Raw genomic sequence first — 20,914 nt, 5'->3', positions numbered from 1 at the left:
TTGGAATATGTATGGTTTGTTATAAAATGATAAAATAAAATAAACTGAACTAAATGTCGTTTTATATCACTTTGACCACGTAGAACTTTTCAATTGAACCATGGTGGAACCAAAGCATCAACAATTAGCTATTGGACGCCCTCTAGTGGCAAAAATACAGTTCAACACCAACTAGTGCCCAATCACATAATACACCCAAGCCAAAAGACCCTGCTGCCATGAGGCAGCAGGATGCAGTGTTCCTTTACTTTGGATTAATGCCCTTTATTTCTCTGTTTTCTTTTCTACGTTTGTCTCACTATTGAGTTTCGTTTCTGCTTCTGCCAGCAGGGAAACCACTTCCCTTTCTCTGAATCAGGTGTGTCGTCAACTCATCTGCTATGTAAACATGTGTTTCTGTATTTTAGGCATATTAGGTTTGAAGGAGATTGCTTTTCAATAACAAAGATTGAGCGGTAGATTCATTAACTTTCTTGGTCTTTTTTTTTTTACTTTTTGTTTGTGTTTTTTACAGTACTACTCAGCCTTCTTCACAATTCATTTGATTTATCCATTTAAAAAAATAAATAATATATATATTAAATAATATTATTAATAAATACAATGTATAATTAAAACATCTTATTTTACGTCATTGCAGTTTATTTCCGCCTCTTGAAGACGTCTAGAGTTTCTCCTGCAGTTCTTGAAAGAGTGACTTGATGATGTGTGAGTGTGACCAGTCTGTGTTGTGTGGAGTACTCTATACTTAGGCCACTGCCATATGCTTACACTAATGCTAATCATACTTACCATCCAGCTGTTATTGCCTATTGCTATATTGCTTACATAATGCTAATGACACTTAGCATCTAGCAGTTATTGCTTATTGCTATATTGCTTACATAATGCTATTCACATTTAGCATCTAGCTATTATTGCCTACACCATCAGGTAGCATTTAGCTGAGGTAAGGACAGGGAAAAATGGTAAATCAGAGGAGATCTGATGTAATACAAAACACTACAGAAAGAGCTAATAGCCTCTCTAGTGACTGTAGGTTACTTCGGGGCATTTAGTCACAATCTTTAGTTTTTTTTTCAGATGTTTAAGGTGTTTTTGCACTGCAATTCAGTTTCTGCACTGTGAACTGCCAGAGTCCATCATTGTGGCACAAATGTATGTGTGAAATATTTCACACACACACACACACACACACACACACACACACACACAAAAGCACATGAACACACACACACACACACACACACACACAAACACACACACACACACACACACACACACACAAAAGCACACACACACACACACAAAAGCACATGAACACACACACGAACACACACACACACACACAAACACACACACACACACACACACACACACACACACACACACACACACACACACACACACACACACAATGACACCTACTCAATCCACAAAGGTAGGGTGAGCAAGAAAATGAAATGAGGCCTTCAGAGAAAATAATGGTCCCTACATGGTCCCTACATGGTCCCTACGGGTGCCAATATTTTTGTCCATGACTGCATGCATAGGGATGACAACACATCAATGAATTGTAACGCACCACTGTTGCACTGCATTTGCATCAGTGAAATGAGCGTAAGGACACAGACATACGCCCACAGGTCAACAGGTTTAACCACTGGCACTACCACACCCACCCGAGTAGACCAGCCCTGGGCACCATTAGTGCCACAGAAATGCACACACACACACACACACGCACCATCTCTCTCTCTCTCTCTCTCTCTCTCTCTCTCTCTCTCTCTCTCTCTCTCTCTCTCTCTCTCTCTCTCTCTCTCTCTCTCTCTCTCACACACACACACACACACACACACAATGCCAACCTTAAACTTTAGATTATAAAGTTTACGGTTGGCATTGTGTATGTGTGTGTTTGTTTGTGTGTGTGTGAGAGAGATCATGTTGCACATCACACCTCATAACAGGTTCTAATAGTACAGTAGTCAAGGAGACAACTTAGGCATCAGTGTTATGCTATGAGCTATGAGGGACATAGCCGACATGCTGAATACATAATGAAAAGAGTATAGGTGTTAATTCTTTTTCAACAAGTCAAAGTAATACATGAGTTAGTATCTGTATATTCCCTAGATATCATTTCATAATACTGTATATGTATTTAATTAATCATCATTGATCTTTTTGGTCGACAATCACAGTCAATCAATAATCAATGTCACTCAATGACAACCCCTCTATATTATGATGTCATCATGATCACAGTCAGTAGCATAATGTACACATACAATCAGTTGTACTGATTAGAACTAACTCCATGTCAATGACAGAAAATAACATCAATGTGAATACTGACTTTACCTTACAGCAGGATGCAGTGTTCCTTTACCTTGGACTAATGCCCTTTAGTTTCTCTGTTTTGTTTTCTACGTTTGTCTCACCATTGAGTTTCGTTTCTGCCTCTGCCAGCAGGGAAACCACTTCCCTTTCTCTGAATGAGGTGTGTCTTCATCTCATCTGCTATGTACATGTATGTGTTTCTGTATCTATTAGGCATGTTAGGTTTGAAGGAGATTGCTTTTCAATAACAAAGATTGAGGGTAGTAGATGCATTAACTTTCTTGGTCTTTCTTTTTTTGTTTTTTGACTTTTTGTTTGTGTTTTTTACAGTACTACTCAGCCTTCTTTACAATTCATTTGATTTGATATATATTCACAATGGTAGGTCTGGGTGCGGGAGCTGAACGAGACAACACATTTGTCATTATGTTTTGTATTTGTTTTATCCATTTGAAAATAAAATAAAAAAAGAACGAATATATTGTTTAATGAAACATCTTAATTTAAGTCTATTTCCGCAGTTTATTTCCGCCTCTTGAAGACGTCTCGAGTTTCTCCCGCAGTTCTTGAAAGAGTGGCTTGATGATGTGTGACCAGTCTGTGTTGTTGTGGTATTCTGTAGTAAGAAGTAGTTAGTAAAAGAATGAGACCGGGAGACACGCTGCTGCTGTTCAATTCGCCATTTATTCAACTCCCGTTCTTCACCTCCGGAAGTGCATGTATCACTTCCGTCACTGCATACATCACTTGCATACTAGCGCCCACTGGCGGTATAAACAGGACACAACATTTCCCCCTTTCTTAAAGGGATTACAGTCCTCAACGAATGCAATATTCTGTAGACTGGTGTCAGTACAATTGAAATAAAATGAAAACGAAGGAAATGAAAATGAATGAATCAGCATAATGAATAACAACAATAAACAGTTTATGACAGTGAAACATGAAATGAACATTCACTTTTGTCATTGCCTTGTAGGACCTTTTTGTACTAAGTTAGAACCGTGTTCTATCCTACCCTTTTAGTACGTTCTCTACGGCACAAAGTCTACCAGCCACCTAGGTGGGTTTCTGACTCTCAGGTTCCTTCTTGGACCTGGTTCATTAAACACATTCTCTGTCTCGGGCACCGTGAACTCCTCTAGCTCAATCTCCTTTTCACCACTGGTGCCAGACAGAGCATCCTTGGGGAAGCGTGTAAGCTTGGATGCATTCCATTTTCGACCATCACTGAGCAGGTATGTATTCTGTCCTGCTTTACTAACTACTGTCAGCGGTTCTGTGAATCTTGATGATCCCTTTTTTACATGCTCCGGTCTGCGGACACGTACGGTGTCATTCACTTGGAACATGGGCACTTTCGCTCCCCTCATTCTGTCTGTGTACTCCTTACTCTCCTGTTGCTTGCGTCTCACTGTCTCCTGCACTTTCTCATGTGACTTAATTTGTTGTGAGACAGGGAGGACATTTAGTTTTGTACGCATCTTTCTGTTCCTCAGCAACTCAAAGGGAGTAGCTCCTGTAGTAGCATGCGGCGTGGCGCGATAGTTCAGTAAGAACTCTGTTACTGCATGTTTCCATGGCTTGTGCATTCTCTCAGCCGTCTGAATACACTCTTTGAGAACTCGATTAAATCTCTCAATAGCCCCGTTGGCTCTTGGATAATAAACACTGGAACGCAGGTGCCTTATCTCTCTCTCTCCCAGAAAGCTTGCAAAAGCATGGGAGGTAAACTGACATCCGTTGTCAGAGACCAGGAAGGAAGGGTTACCTTCACGACTAAACACTGTAGTCAAGAAGCTAATAACCGCCTCTGTAGTTACAGTAGAGACAAACGCCACCTCTGGCCACTTACTGTAATAGTCTGTGAGTGTAATAGCATAACGGCAGTCCCATGTCGCACAGTCAAAGGGACCAACAATGTCAATGGCCACCTTCTCCCATGGTCCACCTGGCAGTTCCACTGGGGTAAGTGGTGCAGGCGCAGTTTTGGCTGTTTTGTCATTGTATTGACAGGGTACACATGAGCCTACTAATGTCTGGACACATCTGTCCATTTGCGGCCACCAATATAGCTCTCGTAGTCTCTGTTTAGTACGCACTATTCCCTGATGCGCTTCATGAGCTAAATTTACAACTTTAGACCGTAGTGTAGTAGGAACAACCACACGGTCGGGGCCTCTCATGACAAGTAGTTCATCCACAGCCAGTTCATCTCTCACTCTAAAATATGGAGCAAGTGCCTTTGTCACATTCTTACTGCATTTTGGCCAACCTTTCTGTATTTGCTGTCTCAGTTGAGTCAGTTCAGGACAGGCCTCACAGGCAGCAGTGAACTCGGTCACAGATATGGCATGTGAGGAACCTGTGAACACAGTAGCCACCATGTCTGGCTCCTCCTCCACCTCTCCTGTCGACGGCAGAGGGAGTCTGGACAAGCAGTCAGCAGTCACATTACGTTTCCCTGGATGGTAAGTGACATCATAAGTAAAGCATAGTAGACGTGCAGACCATCTCGCTATTCTCAGACCTGCGCGACCCGTACCCCTGGAAGTGAGTAGGGTTGTCAACGCTTGGTGGTCTGTGCGTAGGACAAAACGATGTCCCCACAGGTAGGTTCTCCACCTTTCCACCGCCCAAACGCATGCCAGCGCCTCACGCTCGACGGTAGAGTACTTTCTCTCTGCAGGAGAAAGTGTCCTGGACGCAAAAGCTATGGTTCTCTCTGTATTGTCTGGGTGAATCTGGCTCATTACAGCCCCCAATCCATAGTTAGAAGCATCGGTAGTGACATAAGTAGGTAACTCAGGATCATATAATGCTAAGGTAGGACTCTCAGTAATCAGTCTCTTAACCTCAGTAAAACTGGACTCTGCATCCGCTGTCCATTCAAACTTAGTGTCAGTAGATTCCCTGAGTGTAGCACGTAGCGGTTCCACCACAGTAGAGAAGTCAGGTATGAATTTACTATACCACGATGCAAGTCCTAGGAAGGACCGCAGGGAGGATGTGTCGTGCGGGGCAGGCGCGTTCGCCACAGCACTGACCCCGTCTTGGTCAGGATGAAGACCATCTTTGGACACAGTGTGGCCCAGGAAGCGCAGAGCTTTCTGGTTGAACTTACACTTGTGCATGTTCAGTTTAAGTCCCACTTCATTTAGAGCATGTAGCACTCTCCGTAGGCTGACATCGTGATCCTGCTGTGTGATGCCATAGCAAATCACATCATCCAGGTAGGCCTGTACGCCTGGCAGGCCTGTCAGTACAGTCGACATCATTTTCTGAAAAGCTGAAGGAGCAGAAGCGAGGCCAAATGGCACTCGGCAGAAACGAAAGAGACCCTCATGCGTGATAAACGCAGTTAAATCACGGCTATCTGGATGCAATGGCAACTGGTGATAAGCAGAGGCTAAGTCTATAGTAGAAAAGACTGTGGCTCCACGGAGCTCAGCGAACAGTTCATCCATGTGCGGTAAGGGATGACAGTCACTGATGATTGCCTTATTAGGTTCTCTGAGGTCAACACACAGGCGAGGCTTTCCTCCCCCCTTTCTCTGGGTCACAACTATAGGGGAAACCCATGGAGATGCGTCTATACGTTCTATAACGCCTTTTTCCTGTAGATCTGCGAGCTCATCGGTCACAGCCTGCCTCACTGAGAACGGAAGCCTCCTCAGTTTCTGCTGTACTGGCATAGCATCTGGTTTAACCTGTATTTTGTGCATAAAACCTTTTGCACACCCTAACTCCTGTACTAGAACCTCTGGTTCGGTCTGTGGAGTGGTACTCTGTACAGTAGGTGCTCGGAGCACAGTAGGAGAGCTAGCAGAGCTAACAGTAATAATTTTGTTACCCTCAATGCACATCTGCAATGCTACAAATAAATCTAGTCCCAGCAATGCATTTCCTGATTCAACCACTATCAATGAACCTGTAACTGAATGTCCATTATGAACAACTGTAGCATGCATGCAACCTTTAACAGGAATTTTCTCTCTGGAGTAAGTAATCAGATTCACTGTAGGCTCAGCAAGGACACATGTATGGAAAAGTGTCTGGTAAGTACTCTCTGGAATAATAGAAACAGATGAGCCTGTATCCACTATCAGCTCAACATCATGGGAATGATAATTTGCATCAACTCGTACAGGACACATAATTTTATCATTCACGACGGCCCCCTGCATGTAAAGCACAGTAACGTCATTCACCATTACCTCACGCACCTCTTTTTGAGCCGATCTACACACCTTGGAAAAATGTCCAACTTTTCCGCATGTATTGCAAGTGACCTTAACCGCCGGGCATGTAGGCTTGTTAGCTAAGTGTCCTGTGGATCCGCATCGGAAGCAGGCGCGCTGATTCCCAGTTGTAGCTGGCTGGCTGTAGACCGTGGCAGGTGCAGTCGTCGTCGGATCTTTCTTCTTGCCCTTGTCGAACCTCCTCCTCGTCGGCTGTTTCTCGATGGCTCTCACCGAAGCTGTAGCTCCAGAGAGAACGTTGGAGTTCCGTAGTCCAGCCTCGATTTGTAAGGCCATTGAAGTAGCTTTGTCCAGAGACAAATCCGATTCAAGCAAAAGTCTGTCTCGTATGCGTGTATTAGCAACACGCTCAATCAGTTGATCACGAATCATTTGTTCCTCCATGTCACCAAATTCACAAGCTGCAGCTAGCTCGCGTAATGAAGCAAGGAACTGATTAACCGTCTCGTCAGGACCCTGAGCTCTCTGTCGAAATTTGTGACGTTCAGCAATCACATTCACCTTAGGAACAAAGTACTTTTTCAGTCCATCCACGGCAGAAGTGTAGGTAACACCCGTATCCTTTAGAGTGTAGAACAGTCTTTGTCCTTCCCAAGAGCATGGAGAAGAATCGCGCGCTTTCTTTCCTCCGGCCATTTTTCTCCGGTAGCATCAATTACTAGCATGTAATTTTCAAACATTCTCAACCAAGTAGGAAAAGAAATAGCAGGTTCGCCTGGCACAGGCATGAACGGTGTAGGTAAGGGTACGGAAATAGCCATCCTCGTCGCCAAAAATGTGGTATTCTGTAGTAAGAAGTAGTTAGTAAAAGAATGAGACCGGGAGACACGCTGCTGCTGTTCAATTCGCCATTTATTCAACTCCCGTTCTTCACCTCCGGAAGTGCATGTATCACTTCCGTCACTGCATACATCACTTGCATACTAGCGCCCACTGGCGGTATAAACAGGACACAACAGTTGTGTGGAGGAGCAGAGAACTCTGTGAATCTCTACAAGGATAAGAAGAGAAATCCACAATACAAAAAAAAAAAAACTATCTTTACACAAGGCAGTGCTGAATGTTGTTTGTTGTGTCCTGTGCTTTTTTAGTTTAGTGTTGCATCCAAATATCATGATTGTGTCATGAATATGTAGTATATTTTACTTGAACACACACACATACTGTACATGCATTGTATAGTATGGGCCTGTATTATTGGCCTTTTAACTTGCTTAAGTTCTGTAAGATTATCCTGGTTGTGGGGGTTTTACGAACCTTTGTTCTTGGAACCCATATGGTCATTTACAAAATGGATGACCTGGAGAGGTTGTATCCTAAAATGGCCTCTGACCTATACCTCCTTTTCACACCTCAAGCATCTATACAGTGAAGGTGATAGGCCATTGTTTGTGACTGTATTTACATACTATTGTTTATAAATAAGGGAGTGGGCCCGAGCCCCCTCTCTCTCTCTTCTCTCATCTTGACCACGCAGCTCCTCTCTCTCTCTCTCTCTCTCTCTCTCTCTCTCTCTCTCTCTCTCTCTCTCTCTCTCTCTCTCTTCTCTCTCTCTCTCTCTCTCTCTCTCTCTCTCTCTCTCTCTCTCCTCTACCAGACCAGAATCCAGCTCTGATATCTGTATACTTGTACTTTAAATAAATAGTCATAAACTCTGAATTGTTCTTTGATTCATAACCAACAAGAGAAATTAACTACAATCATCATTATGAAAACGAATAGTTATACTGTGCGATTCACACCTGCAATAAGTAGGGACACTGACCTGTAGGAGGAGGAGGTGGTCCTCAGTGTGTGAGAGCTGCTCCAGCTCAAAGCTTCTCCTCTGTAGCTCAGTGACTTCCTCCTCCAGCTCTTTAATGAGCCCCTCAGCCCGCCTCTCTGCTGCTTTCTGCTGCTCCTCAATCCCGTCAAGTAGCTCCATGGAGTGTTTGATGTCCTTCAGCTTCTTCAGTCTATCTTGGATGATCTGTTCAATCCTCATCACTGACTTCTTTAACTTCACCTGTAGATAAATCAAAGAAGCAAACCGAAAACGATGGCCGATGTCAATCACTTCTGGTATCTATAGCCTAATATCTCAGAACTCTGTGCCCTGTAGTATATTATGTTCAATAGATTAGTCTTTGTCATTGCTAGTGGCGATGGAAAAACCGAATAGGCAGGGTCCCTGTATTGGGAACTGATATTTTGTGGTGCTGCTTGTAAACACAAATGGTACTAGCCTAAGGGATCACAGGCGAGACAAGTGCAGGACAGCTTGTGGGTGTGGAATCTTGTAGAACAAATGGGAGAAGTCTACATAACAATATAAAAAATAATCATAACGAGCTTGTGGGTAATTGGGCTTTCTTTGTCAATACAATTGGTGATTAAGCTGTATATAATATAATATAGCCTAAGCTGTGTACAATAACTAACTACACTGTATTTAATAACAATGTTCCAGTAGCCTAATTATTTAAAAAATGTAATTAGGTAGAGGTGCATGTGAAATGTCTGTCTCAATGATGTTGAGACAGCCAAAAACAACTGTAGGGCCTACAGTAACATTGGTTACGATGGACAAGGGTGTACCAGGACCACCATCAGGTTGTATTGCTGTCATCTTTATTGTCTTTATTGTGTTGTTGCATCATAACTGTGCTTAAGATTCTCTTTTGGCAGGACCTGTGACCATGCTGGATGCAGAACGATGGAGATATAACACTAAATGTATGGACAGTGTGTACGCCGATAATATGCAAGGAATTTTTCCTGGATACATGGTGTACAGGTCGGGCACCTGCTTGGCCGTCCTTGTGCGGGGCCTCTTGGGTCTGTGCTTGCTTGGCTGGGCCGGGTCACCACAGAGACACGCCACACCCTGTCAAAGGCTAGCTAGACCCAGGGCTCTCAAGTCTCACGCATTGGGCGTGAGACACACGCATTTCAATCCGTTCACACGCTCACACGCCACACCTTGTATTTCTCACGCAGAGAAATTACCAGGGGCGCCCACCAAGTTGCGCCGCTATTTTTAAAAAATAGAACAGGTAAAGAATCAAGTGAGTTCCCTCTGGTTCCCCTAGAGTTCAGAAGGCCACGCACCAGCTAATCGAATAAAAAAAATATAGCTACCGAACAGCCAATCAGAAAATAATAGCATTGCTGTATCCGGGTAACATTTTGATATTCCCGCTACAACAAACAACGTTCTGATTCCAACGACACGGGCTGACTGGAGCTATTGATTCAGATGCTCGCTACACAGAAGAGGACAGATTATTTGAATTGATCATTCACATCTCGAAGTGGCTACAGACTGGTCGACGTGGGAGAAGACCATATCCTTTGACGCTGAGACTGTGTGTGTGTGTGTTTTTATTTTATTTTTACAAATTGATGTCATTTATCAGACCCCGTCCTCCGCACACACACACGCACACACACACACACACACACACACACACACACACACACACACACTGTTAACACATTTACTACACTGAACATTCATTCACAAACTGCCAGTCTGACGACCTAGACTGGAACTACAACACCCATCTGTTGAAATAATGTTTAGCTGCAGGCAGCTCAGTTTTCTCATGTTACCCCCCTCCTTCGCACCCTGCACTGGCCCCCGATAGCAGCTCACATCAGATTCAAGACCCTGGTGCTTGCCAAGACATCTACTACTTTGAGACATCTACTACCCCCCAGCACTGTGTCTCCTGAGACACCTGCTTCCCCCTATACTGTGTCTCCTAAGACTTCTACTTCCCCCTTTGTACTGTTGTACTATCACGACGACTGCCAATGGCCCTGGGCCTGAGCTAGATTACTCTTCCTGCTACGACTGGTGGATTGATGATTCACTTGCTTAGTCAAATGTATTGATTGTAAGTCGCTTTGGAAGAAGGCATCTGCTAAACGCCGAAAATGTAAAAGCTCAGGAAAAACCTTCTCCTATCACCTTCTTCTAAAACCTAGTTTTTTAAACACCTTGTCACATTAAAATAATGACATTGAAAATTATGTTTTTGCCTAAATATCATAAATTATATTCTAGATTTGGTTCAGTTTATTCTGGAATAATATAATAATAATATCTATTGTTCATTAATATAAATTCTATTATTAATATATTTTAAGTACCCTAAATAAAATAATATTCGCATAACTTGAAAATATGACTTAAGCCATTATTTTAAAGGTGACGACCTGCTCGTTTGTATTGTATAACAGATCACCTTCAATGTATAACTGTTTACTCCTTATGACCGGCAGTAGGTGGTGGAGCCAGGGTTGCCAGATGGGCTGGTTTTTTGGTGGATTTAGCGGTTTTTAGACTGTGGTTAGGCTGGGAATTGTCAATCCCATCTGGCAACCCTAGGTGGAGGGTCACTTGTGGGCTCGAGCTGCGGTTGGCAGTTACATTTACCTCAGACTCGGTAGCCCTGAGGACAGACAGCTGATTGATTGATTGATTGAAAACTTTATTAGAAGATTTGCAGAAGTAGGTACATGAAAGTACATATTACATACAAGGTCAACTAACAGGATAAAAACCCAAGAAAGCCACTGGCTTATTTCAATTGGGGTCCTTGATTCTCAATTCATAGTTAAATGCTCACCTTTAATATCCTTTTTAAAAACGTCATCTCTATCTTTCAGGTTAGTGACATGTCAACAAACACCTCTGCAGTTAGACTAGGCATATACCAGCTAACCCGAATATGTAGATGGTGTTAAAGGTATTTTGAATGATTGATTGGAGTTGGCTTGTAGAGTTGGCTTGCTACGCTAGCTCAAACCGAGTGGGTTTTGTGGCAATACTATTTTCATGATTTGGAGTCAAATGTAAATGTGGCTTGACTCCATGGGTCCAAATGTATACCTGTTTCCGATTATGTGTTGTTTATTAATATGTTACGTGTTTTTTTTATTAAGTTGGTTGAACTAGGTATGGTAAAGTCTATCTAGCGAATTTGCGGAACCTAGGATGGTAGGGGAAGGTAGGGCAATACCGCTACCTGATTGGTTGGCGAAGCAGGAAAGGTAGGGCAATACCGCTACCTGATTGGTTGGCGAAGCACTCATGAAGAGGCATGCGAGAGATTTGTGTGGTAACTCAAGCCGCGGGCTGCGAATTTGCGGAACCTAGGATGGTAGGGGAAGTTGGGCAATACCGCTACCTGATTGGTTGGCGAAGCACTCATGAAGAGCCCCCTCATTGAGGGGGCTCTTCACAAGTGCTTCGCCAACCAACTTAGCATAGCTCTTTCATTTTATGTATTTTTTCTTTTTTCAGCTAACGAATTCATCACTAATTTCTGCTCATTTCATTTTGGCTAACAGCATGGCCTTCTCATTGGGATCAACTTGCACTCCCACGAAGACCACTGCTACAATTGGGGAGCTGCAACGCTTCGAAGACACTGGTAGGCTAAACACGAGCTTTAAGAAACCATTGTGAAATATTCCTGCACTCATCTCTTGAAAGTCCTTAAGATCTTACAGTGTGAAAAAATTAGGACACTACATCAATATTTGATCTTTCAAACAATATCTATAGATAAAGGTGATGTAATTTAAACAAAAACAATGAAAATGTAACTTATCATGTATAACATATGAACAAAGATGCCAATTCCTACTGAGGAAAAAGTTAGGACACCCTATGTAGGGTGTCCACACAAATCATTTTGCTTTCACTTTAGATTAAAAGAAATATGTCCATCACATAGAGAATTGCATGAGAAAATCATTCAAAAGTGATCAAGGTTTACCTCTTTACATATACATGCTAATTACTGGAATTTATATCAATAGAATCTAGAACTAACAAGGTGTCACTGCTATGCAGAAATGGAACACACATGATGTGATATCTTTTAAACTATTCCTTTTTATTACATAAAACTATAGCCTATCTGAATTTTAAGACAGAAGATGTTTCAAGTTTTATTTGTTTAGTTATATTGCCACCATCTCTCAATATTGTTACAATTAAAATCAAATGTCCATATGTTAAAATATTGAAAAAGACAAAGATTTTCTTAGGATGTCCTTCCTATCTTTTTCACATATTCCTATCTTATATACTATATATACTGTATATTTAAAAAGAACCACACTTTACCCAACGTTTGAATTGAGTGATGTTGATTTCTCATTCACATTTCTCTTACCATTGCTCATAGAAGTGAAAGATGCCAGTGACCCAAACAAAATCCTTCAGTGTCCATATGACAAGAACCACCAGATCCGTGGCAGCCGCTTCCCATACCATCTGATGAAGTGCCGTAAGGTAAGAACTGTAGTGCTTGTCGTGGAATAACTGTTGGAATAACTACTGAGTAGTCTGCCGTTGCAGACATTGAAATCTCAAATGAGATGTTCTCAAATATGCTCTTTTTCGTAAAGCATATTTTTCGTCTTTTTAGAATCACCCAGAACTGGCCAATACATTGAAAACCTGCCCTTTCAATGCCCGCCACCTGATGCCCAAACGTGAGCTATCACACCACATCCAGAACTGTGAGGACAGGAGATCTGAAGATAGCGAAGACCGTAAGATTTAAATGTTGTTGTATCTTCAATGATACTATCTTTGTCAATAAAACCCATTGTAGTGAGTCTAACCAGGTTCTTTGGTTAACAGTGGACAGTGCTGAGGTGAAGAGCAAGTGGCACGTCCCTGTCAGCACCTGGATACCAAACACCAAATGTGAGGAGGACTGGGATAAAGGTCGGTACTGAGCTGGGCCTGTGATTAATTCAAGCCCAAAGATGCTTTTATGACTTTAAATGTGAGTGACTAAATATCCCAGTGTGAAGTTGATGCACACTTGAGCCAATGCAAATGTCAGATGTACAGATGCCGTGCTAATTAAGTGACATACTGATCATTTCTATGCATAACTGAATGCATTGGGGAGCTGTACATAATTCGGGCAACCATTTAATTTTCAAAGCATGCCCAGCAGGGTGTGGAACAAGGAAAGGTTATTGTATGATGTTGTAATAATAATGCTGTTTCTGTTGTTGCAGAGGCAGATGACGTTGCGTCTCCTTTCGTGTGGGGCGTGTCCACACACCTGATCGATCAGCTCCCATTGAAGCCCACATAACTCGAACCCTGCCTTTATGACGTTGAACCCAGCATGCGCTCCGGCGCTCTCGTAGAGAATTTACGAATGCAGCCAGAGATTTATGGTTTGAGAAAGGAGAATCAGTAGTAATGATATAAAAGGAGATTTGTGTATTGTGATTTGGGAATATGGGAATTAGATTAAGTAACATTACAATAAGATATATTGTAAGAACAATGAATATGTTTATTGTGAATAGTTGATTATTGTATATATTCTTATACTTCAGTTGGCAGTTACCCCGAGACTGACAGTAATAATAATAATAATAATAAAAAGAATAATAACAACTTTTTATTTGTATAGCACTTTTCCTGCAAACGTTGCAGCTCAAAGTGCTCCAAGTAGCCAGTGAGGACAGCCAGCTCACCTTTTGTTTTTATTTATATTATTTACTATTATTAATAATATTAGTTATTATATATATGAGTTAATATATAATTATATTATAATATAATACAGGGCTTGACATTAAGCTTTTTCAGGTACTTGTCCTTCGGACAAGTGAACTTATCTTGTACTTGTCCGAGAGCTCAAGTTACTTGTCCAAATCCAAAGATTTTGAAAAAGCAATAAATATTAATAATAATTTATTATACTCTCACCGGCCACTTCATTAGGTACACCTTTTCAACTGCTTGTTACCGCAGATATCTAATCAGCCAATCATGTGGCAGCAACTCAATGCATTTAGGCATGTAGACATGGTCAAGACGATCTGCTGAAGTTCAAACCAAGCATCAGAATGGGAAATAAAGGTGATTTAAGTGACTTTGAACCTCGCATTGGTTGTTGGTGCCAGACGGGCTGTTGTGTGATATTATAGTGTCAATATGGACCAAAATCTCTGAGGAATGTTTCCAGTACCTTGTTGAATCTATACCATGAAGAATTAAGGCAGTTCTGAAGGCAAAAGAGGGGGTCCAACCCCAAGGTGTGCCTAATGAAGTGGCCAGCGAGTGTATGTGTATGCAAATAACACATTTGACTACTATTGAATCCTTCATTTTCAAATGTATTCATAAAAAAATATTTTGTAATTATTTAAAATTGTTACAATGGGGTAATCAGTGATTACCCTAACCCTAACCCTTTTAGATTAAGATTGGCCACAAAAGGGATGAATATTTACAAAACATGTTTGTAACCAGTGGTGTAGTCTATAGGTGATACGCAGGACTACGCCGTATACCCACTAGGAAAGGCCAAGGATGTCCATATACCCACTTAAAAATGTGTGAGGATACACCGTTTTGTGACAGAACTTTCACTTTCATTCATAAAATTCACCCCGTCTGTGTTACGAAGCACTTGCATTTTGGACCATTGGGACTGACTATAGAGTCGGCTAGCCGCTACACCATCAAAGGGGGGAGATGCGACATGAAATATGTCAAAATGCAGCACTATCATGAACAGATCAGCCTTATAACATGTAATTTATATATATATATATATATATATATATATATATATATATATATATATATATATAACGTTAGACAGGGAGCGGATTTTTATGGCGTTCCGAAATGAACAATATGAGGCTGGGCTGGGAGGGAAAAATCACAGTATACCCACTTGAAAAAACTAGACTACACCACTGGCCGGGTGTGTTGGTGGTGGGGCGGGCTGGGTGCGTGGGGCGGCGGGGGCTCCCCGGGGGGGGGTGTGGGGGCCCACCGCTGGGTACTGGTAGGCAAACTGGCTAGTAGTCGCTCTATGTGTAGAGGGCTGCAAGGGAAGTTTTCCTGGCTACATAGTGTACAGGTTTTTACTTTTGCCTGCTCGTGGCTCTGTCAGTATTGATTGATTGATTGACTGATTGACTGAACATTTTCATTGTGTAAAGCGCATTGAGTTGCATCTTGTAAGAAATGCGCTATACAAATAACATTTGATTTGATTTTGATTTGATTCCATGAAGTTAATTGTGATATCCTGGTTAGACTACCTGTAGTACCACCCCGCGCCAGTAGGGGACCTCCAGATGCATTGGGCTGAGTTACCTGTTGAATAGCTGGGGTCCCAGATTAAGCTAGCAAGTTTTTGATTGATTGATTGAAAACTTTATTAGAAGATTTGCAGAAGTAGGTACATGAAAGTACATATTACATACAAGGTCAACTAACAGGATAAAAACCCAAGAAAGCCACTGGCTTATTTCAATTGGGGTCCTTGATTCTCAATTCATCGTTACATGTAAGACAGACAAAAAATAAACTAGTACTATCTACAAGATAATACAGACAAATAACTAGTACTATCTACAAGATAAATATACATCCATCATGGGAAGAACAATACAACAAAACATTAGGTATGTACAGCGGGTAGGACAGGTGGGGACATACACCACAGGTGGGGGCGGGGGACAAAACACAAAGTATGTACAGTGGGTAGTTCGGGTCTTTTAATCTGATTTTTGATTTAGAGGGTCCAGTTACGGATTGCAGCCTCCTGTAAATGTTTTTTGAGAGTGGTTTTGAAGGTGGGCAGTGTTTTGCACTCCTTTAAGATTATAGGAAGGGCGTTCCACATTTTTACTGCATAGTTTGCAAACGAGTTTATCCCCTTGTTTGTGGTGCAACGCGGTTGAACGTGGTTCGTGGAGCTTCCTCTGGTATTGTATGTGTGGACGTTGTTCACTTTTTGGAAGTATGTTGACAGGTACTTGGGTGTCTTTGTGGTGTAGTGACTAGAGTACCACGTTGTTACTTACCGTTCTACAATAAATGGTTAACTTGCATCCTGGATGGCATTCCCATTATTCATAAGTTAGGTTACCACATTAATTACAGCCTGACAGCCGCAATCATTACCCTCTTCCTTGTTGCCTCTTTAGTGATGGTAACCACACGATGCCCCTTGGGGTCTGTACGTGCACACAAGTCACAGATGCACGTTTGATCACTCCGACAAAACTTGTCCAACTGCTTGCTGTGAAGCCGGCAGACCGAGTCCCCCAGGTTCTTCCACACAGTGACCACCTGATGGCGCCCTAGAGCCACATCCTGGTAATGAGGCTGCAGGTGGGTCTCACAATAATGAATGGTCTTTATTGTCATTGCTATAGTACAGGTACCAAACAACGAAATTTAGGAGGGGTGGCTCCCCCGGTGCTAGGAAAGAAAAGAAAAATAAAAAAACACAAGAAGGGAAGGAGCTGGTTTACATAAATAAAGGCTATGTACACTATCCACTATACTATACTGTACAGATAGACGACTAGGGTTGTCATATTGCACATAGTGTTATTGCACATTCATTTGAAGTGTCGCAGTTTGCAGGCTAGAAATGTACATATTTGTGCCTCAGCACTACACCTGATTTTTTTCAGTCCAGCAGCTGCCATCAATCCGTCCAGACTGTCCAGGGCCCAGAACCTAGGTCTTTGCTGTGTTCAGGGCCTGGATGGCCCTGGGGTAGAAGCTGTTCTTCAGTCTGTTTGTCCTTGCGGCCATGGTCCTGTACCGCCTTTTCGAGGGCAGCCGGGTAAAGTGTTCGTACCCAGGGTGGGTAGGGTCCCTGGAGATCTTGGAGGCCTTCCTGAGACAGCGTGTGTTGTACAGCTCTTCCAGAGAGGGGAGGGGGGCGCCGGTGATCTTCTGGGCTGTTCTCACGACTCTCTGTAGCGCATTTCTCTCCGCGGTTGTGCAGCTGGAGAACCAGTTGCAGATGCCGTAGGTGAGGATGCTCTCCACTGCGCCGCGGTAGAAGGCCACCAGTATCTCCTGCTTGTTGTGTTCCTTCCTGAGGACTCTCAGGATGTAGAGCCGCTGTTGTGCCTTCTTGATGGTGGCTGTTGTGTTGTTCTTCCAGGACAGGTCATCCTGTATGTGCACCCCCAGGAATCGGAGGGTTGAGACTCTCTCCACGCTCTCTCCGTCGATGAGCAGGGGCTGGATCTCTGACTTTTTCCTCCTGAAGTCCACGATGATTTCCTGGGTCTTTGACTTGTTCAGCAGCAGGTTGTTAACCTTGCACAGCTTGCTCAGTTGCTCTACCTCATCCCTGTACGCCGCCTCGTCCCCCCCCGAGATGCAGCCCACCACGGTGGTGTCGTCTGCAAACTTTACGATGGAGTTGCTGGGGTGGACGGGGGTGAAGTCGTAGGTGTAGAGGTTGTAGAGCAGGGGTCCCCAAACTTTTTTCTGTGAGGGCCACATCATTTTTCCTTTCTGTGATGGGGGGCCTGGGTCGGTCTCTAACATAAAATAATATGGAACGGAGTGAAATGGAGGCGGTTGCGCAAAGCAATTGCGCGCAGGAGAGCACTGGTGGATGCAAACAAAGTCTAAACAGTTGAATTTGGATGGAATTTATACCTATAGTGATATGTCAATGAAATATAATCAGTTTTACAGTCTGATACATGAGGGAGGACCCTCATCATACACGGGGGGACCCATGAAGCAGGGCTGTCTGGGGGTCCTTAAACGAGCATCAAACACTTAATTTCTACCATTCTGGTGAATTGATATGCACCAATTTGTGACCTTTCTGCATCAATTTATGGTGGAAATGTCATTATTTATGCAAAGGAAAACACAATATTCAGGCACCAGATGATCAAAATATAATGTAATATAATGCAATATAAGGCTCTCAGGCATTCTGTACTTTCAAATATGTATTCTCCTTGAGCAGTCAACATCAACTATCAGCTATTTCACTAGCATAAAACTAAAGATAACTTATTTGCGAAACAGCGCCCCCGCCACCACGTCGGCGCAGTGCCGCTATTGCAGTCAGAAATGACAGAAATCCACCGAGTGCAACGCCTGTAGAAAATTGACGTTGTTCAAAGGGCCGGTCCAAGTGTGGGGGCGGGCCGTGTCCGGCCCGCGGGCCGTAGTTTGGGGACCCCTGTTGTAGAGGATGGGGCTTAGCACGCAGCCCTTGGGGGACCCAGTGCTGAGTCTGAGGGCTGTGGAGGTGTGGACACCATACAAAAGAGACAAGACTTCACCGCTCTACGTTTCTCTGAACAAACGTCGCAGGGCACCTCCCCAGGCCTGAGAGATATTCTATTAAGCTCACACGGGGCAGCAACAGCAGTGTTCTCCGTGTTGAGCTGTGGTCTGGCGGGGAAACAGGCCTTACAGAGGGGACACTGGCAGGCACCATGCAGCCTCCAGTGCTCCCCGATGCAGCCCAGGCAAAAGCGATGGCCACAGGGGATGGAGACGGGGCAGATACAGCACCGGACAACATCTGACATCCTTGGAAATATAATATATAGAGGATTAAATCAGGTATAATAAAAAGCTAAAACAACATTTCTCTGGGGGTGTATTTGATTAGGAATTGCCCGGCACGGCCAGTGGACAGTGGTTAATTTACGCCGGTGTAATTAAATCACCTGATCTGCATTAAGTGTATCAGATCAGATCTGGGGGGTTGAGAGCCAGTCTAGTTGGTTCGATCCCCGCCTCTGGAAGGAGCTGCATGTGCCCTTGAGCAAGGCACTTAAATGCTCCAGGGACACTGACTATGGCTGACCTTGTGCCTAGAGCAAATTCCAACAATTGATTGACAAGTTGATAGCATGGCAAATAAAACATTGGTATTATTATTTGTATTATTATCCGATCACTTGATACAAACAACTCTGGGCCCTAGTTATTGTACATGAAAATTATGTATTTTCTGTATTGTCGGCCATATATTACTAAACATGGCCTGTTCAACACCTATTCTAAACTGTTAATATAATATCTAAAGTCTAAATTGTTATGCTGCATATGAAGGGGACACAGGCACCCATTGTGATATGCAGGAAACTAAATTAATTAACTTTATTGATACTTCCCAGCTTACATATCTGTTATGGTCCCTGGGTGTGGGAATGTGTGACTACACCCACAGAAATGACATGCGTGTCATCTAAGCTGTCAAACACTCTGTGGAATGCAGTATTGCAACATACAGATGGTCATAAACGCCCAGACAAAGACGACTGCTTTAACATTATGTTCAGAGTTTAACCATTCAGTGACCAGTATAAATGTTAGTTGTACTGTACAGCCTTCCTTAATGACAATTAGCCTATATGATTGAGATCAGAGATAGAAAGCATAATAACAACCCATAGAAATAAAATACACACAAACACAACCATCAACATCAATGAGACTGCTTCATCTCACACAGAGTCAAAATGACAGACAATGGCACAACATAATCAGCCAGTGACTGATCACAACTTCACTTGTGAAGCAGCTGGGTTCTAAATAACTAAACCACGGCAAATACAGTTTACAAGAAATACACAAAGAGAACCAACCTCACCCGTGTGACAAGGACAATGAGCTCCAGTCCGACAGTGGCTCAAGGGTGTGTGTTCTAACCTGGCACACTGATTGATGGCACCTCTACTGACATGGGCACACCTGGTCACCACTGGTAACGGGGCAGTACTGTTGGACTATGGACATGAAGTACAGCCGATCCCTCAACTCCACCTGTTCTCATAAACATGAGCTTTAACTGTGTTGGTTGGTACATCCTTGTTCAGTCTAATCAACCGTTAAAAGTGACTGACAACGTACGAAGAAACATAAAAACATACCTGATGTTCATACAGTATGTTGTTGCAGGATTTCTCTTGGCAGATGTTTCAAATGCACGTAAGAATCATCATCACCGCACATTGACAAAAAAGAGGGGAAGATGATGGTCTCACTTCATGGGAGGGAGGGATTTCATGACACTATTTTGCAGAAGGTGAAACTTAAAACTTTGAAGCATTCCCAAGTGAAACCTACACGTTTAGATGATGTTTTCATCTTACTGTGACAAAATCACACATGGCCAAAAAACACACTTTTATTGTTGTAACTTTTATTGTTGTAAAGAAAAAATAGTTCTTCAGGTAGAATCCGAGGAAGTATTCTGAATGTGCAATTGAACATGCAATAATAAAATGCAAGCCAGAGAGGACATACGATTGTGTTTTCTTCTGTCTTATTCAAATATAGGCCTACATTTAAGGCATGCCCATAGCTTCAGTCAAGCTTCTGTCACATGCTGGCATTCAATCTAGACTTTTACCAAAGACATGTGTGGCAGAGGGGACTACCACATACAGTATAACACAAATCAAACATATATTAGGAGATGCACCAATGCACAAATGCATTATTTGTTTTTTTTCCTCTCCCTGTTCTA

Source organism: Nansenia antarctica (assembly GCF_963989245.1).
Source record: "Nansenia antarctica genome assembly, chromosome: 13".
NCBI classification, from domain to species: Eukaryota; Metazoa; Chordata; class Actinopteri; order Argentiniformes; family Microstomatidae; genus Nansenia; species Nansenia antarctica.
This window is presented reverse-complemented; position numbering follows the sequence as displayed.